General features: G+C 50.5%; 1 pseudogene; it reads right to left on the bottom strand.

The window, feature by feature from the left end:
- Nucleotides 1-1,744: 1,744 nt before the first annotated feature.
- On the bottom strand, nucleotides 1,745-1,945 carry LOC148123555 (Nuclear RNase P; annotated as a pseudogene).
- Between the last annotated feature and the right edge of the window lie 1,774 nt (nucleotides 1,946-3,719).

Consider the following 3,719-nt stretch of genomic DNA (forward strand, 5'->3'; position numbering starts at 1 on the left):
AGAACAGGCACACTGCCTCAGTTAGTGGAGCAACCCCTCACGGTTCTGACTTGCGGGGGGCGCATCCTGACCAGCAGGAATGAACGCCACCAAAAACGAGAATTCCTTCCCTGGTCACATCTTTATTTGGAGCCCTTTGATTGAGGAAAATTGGGGGAAGGGAAGATAGAGCAGGGACGAGAGAAAGCTTAGAGAGAGAGGGTTGGGCCCCGAGGCAGCTGCTTTTAAACGGTGAAGAGGCTTGAACGCTGTCCTGATTGGTTAATGCCATACTGCTGTTCTGAGCATGTGCAAGCAAGGGTGCAGGCAAGGGTGCTCAGCCCCACATGGCTACCTCCAAACTGCAGGACCACCTGTGCCTCCAGGTGGCTCCCTACATCTCCCTCTTCTCTTGTTAATAAGAGCAATAAGGCAAAACTATTCTTCAATCTGGTCCCCACCTCATGATGTGTGGACCGATTAAAGAAAAGAAAAGCAAGACACACCCTTCCCGTGCAATGGGACAACTACTTCCCTGGGAGTGCTAGGGCTGTGTCTGCACACCCTCCGCCTATGCATACCTTCCTCAATGCCGTGGGATTATCTGGTCCCTAGAGGGTATGCATGGCTAATTGCCTATGAGCTCTTTAAAAGCTGAGAGTCAAACTTGGGGTGAGGATACACATACCAAGGCTGCCAAGGCCCGTGTCACAAAGACCTTGTCCCACCTCACTTGGGCTAGCAGGTAGCACACCAATCAAAGACATACAGCTCTTCCACCTATACACAGCATGCCAAGAATATCTCTGCTCCCACCCATTCCTAAGGAAGGAAAAGGCAAAATAGAGTCAGTCAGAAAATCGTTAAGAGATAAGAGGTTGCACAGGGTGCTGCTCAAGTCGATGGTGTGAAACAGCTGCTCTTGACATCGCCCAGAAGGTCATCTCTGCTGCCTCCGCACGAATCTTCCACAGCAGGACACTCAGCATCCACTGGGTCATCTTTCTTCTTTATCCCTTTGGTCGGTCTCGCTGGCATCCAGATGTATGTCAGCATTCCTAGAAAAACATAAACAAAACTCTCCTCCCAAATAAACATTTAAGAGTATTAAAAACTCTCAGTGTAAAAATTTAGCACAATCAGTACTGGAAGTAGGCTGGTTTTGAACTTAGAGACCTGCAGGTCTCTGTATCACAAAGCAAATCTTGTTTGCCTGTACCAGCAAAATTTTGAATTAAAAATTAAGTGTAAAGAATGCAAGAGAAATCAAATCCTTTCTCTGGGGGAAGCTGTCACTGGTAATCCCCCTCTATTGTCTAACACCAAAACAGTTGTCACTGGGAATTGAACTCATGACCTTTGGAAGAGCAGGCAGTGCTCTTAACCTCTGAGCCATCTCTCCAGCTCCCCATCTCTCCAGCTCCCCTATTCAGATGAAAAAACCTCTAGGTAGCATTGTTTTATTCCACCCGTTGCCTCAGGCAAAAGGTCCGCCTATGTTACCTAGGATACGGTAACCAGGTAGACATGCCTTTATTATGATAATTAGGACCAGTTCTTTGAGGGAGAATGGGCGTAGACCATCAATCTGACTATTTCCTGCTGACAAAGGGGCGATGTTTGGGGGATAAATGTTTTTATCTGACTGAATTTTTGGCGACAAATGTTTTTATCTGACTATATTTTTGGCGACCTTGGCGGGGCTGCCACAGCTCCACCTCTGAGGCCCATTATGGCGCACTCTGCATGGCCCCGCCCCGGGCCGTGCGCGGGCTCGCCGTTTCACCTCAGGCAATGAACTCGTACCGCCGGCTGTGAGTCTTTTTCAAGCTCCGGCGAGGGGGGGCATCCGCCCACCCGTGGGGGGCCCGGTTAGGGCCGCGGGGGGCCCCAGTCTCAGACCTTCCCAGGAGCCAGGGAGCGACGAGCACCCAGCACGCGGCCCCGCCGGTGAGCTTCCTCCGCCTGCCCATGTTGCTATGGAACCGCTTTTCAGCAGAACAGGCTTTTCGCAGAGCCTGTGCTGGGATTAAAGGCATGCGCCACCACCGCCGGCTACTTCCTCAATCAAAGTTAAAGTTTTCTGTACGTGAGAGCCAGAGACTGAGCTCTCTTAACAAAATTAGGCGAAAATCACCTCCAAAAGCTCTGTGGCTCTTTAAGAATAGGGAAGGCAGTCTTCGAACTCGATCAAGCCCGCCTCCCTACGAGACTGTTGCCCCGGTCTCTAACAGCGAGTACGCAGGTGGACGGAGAAGGAGCGGAAGCCGCGGTCTCCCGTACCCCATCGTCCTCATAGTCCCGCCTTAGTTACCTCACCTTTTTTGCTGCTGTTCACACTCCTCCTGCACTGAACTTAAGGGATTTTTCTTTCCCGTTGCTTTCTGTACCTTCTTTCAGATACCTTAACTTTGATTTTTTTTTGTATTTTCTTTTCTTTTTGGGCCTATACTTTGAAATTCTTTTTCCTACCCTTTTTGGGGGATTCAACTGACGTCACTCACCGCTCCACGTGTTCAGAGTTCTGAAATTCACGGCTCTCTGTGTCCTGGTGTCTGATCTCAGCTTTTTCTCCCGGACTTTCAGCACGTTGCTGGGCGCTTCCTTCTCAGGGTCCCCCGGCGTAGTTGTCAGGGTCCCTTGGCGTCCCGGGGTTTCGAGCACCAGTTGCGGGGGGCGCATCCTGACCAGCAGGAATGAACGCCACCAAAAACGAGAATTCCTTCCCTGGTCACATCTTTATTTGGAGCATTCCCTTGAGGAAAATTGGGGGAAGGAAAGATAGAGCAGGGACGAGAGAAAGCTTAGAGAGAGAGGGTTGGGCCCCGAGGCAGCTGCTTTTAAACGGTGAAGAGGCTTGAACGCTGTCCTGATTGGTTAATGCCATACTGCTGTTCTGAGCATGTGCAAGCAAGGGTGCAGGCAAGGGTGCTCAGCCCCACATGGCTACCTCCAAACTGCAGGACCACCTGTGCCTCCAGGTGGCTCCCTACACTGACTTCCTTGCTCATCTTCTCCCTCCTTCTGCCTTTCAACTGGACCTTGGGAGCTCAGTCCATTGCTCTGATGAGGGTCTCTGTCTCTATCTCCATCCGTTGCTGGACGAAGATTCTATGGTGATATTCGAGAAAATCATCAGCGTGATAGTGGGGCAAGGAAAGTTCAGGCACCCCCTTCTCTGCTGTCCAAGGACCTAACTGGGGACATCCCGTGGACACCTGGGATCCCCTCTAGAGCCAAGTCTCTTGCCAACCCTAAAATGAATCCTTTACTCTAGGTATCTTCTTCCCTGCTCCTATATCTGCCCTTCATCCATCTCACCCTCCCACTCCCCCAAGCTCTTGCCAGTCCTTCCCTTCTCCCTTCCCTCTCCCCTTCCCCCAAACTCACCCCCACCCCTGCCCCCACCCCCATGCTCACAGCTTTTGCCCTGCAATCTTGACAAACAGCCCTCTCATTGCAGCAATAACCCAGACACAGAGGAAGCCAGAGATAGAGCAAGCAAGTAGTGATTGCCTCGCTGAAAGGGGTACCAAGCCACGTGACTAACACAGACAAGAATTATGGGCTTACATATGTTATAAGAGTTAATAAAAAGTCAAAGCTAATAGGCCAAACAGTTTATAATTAATGCAGACTTCTTGTGTATTTCTTTGGGACTTAACTGCTGCAGGACTGGGCAGGACAGAAACCCCTGCCAACATTTACATTTGTTTGTGTTTTAAGCAAAGTTTTCCCTA

The sequence above is a fragment of the Myodes glareolus genome, chromosome 1 (assembly GCF_982192425.1).
Source record: "Myodes glareolus chromosome 1, mMyoGla1.1, whole genome shotgun sequence".
NCBI classification, from domain to species: domain Eukaryota; kingdom Metazoa; phylum Chordata; class Mammalia; order Rodentia; family Cricetidae; genus Myodes; species Myodes glareolus.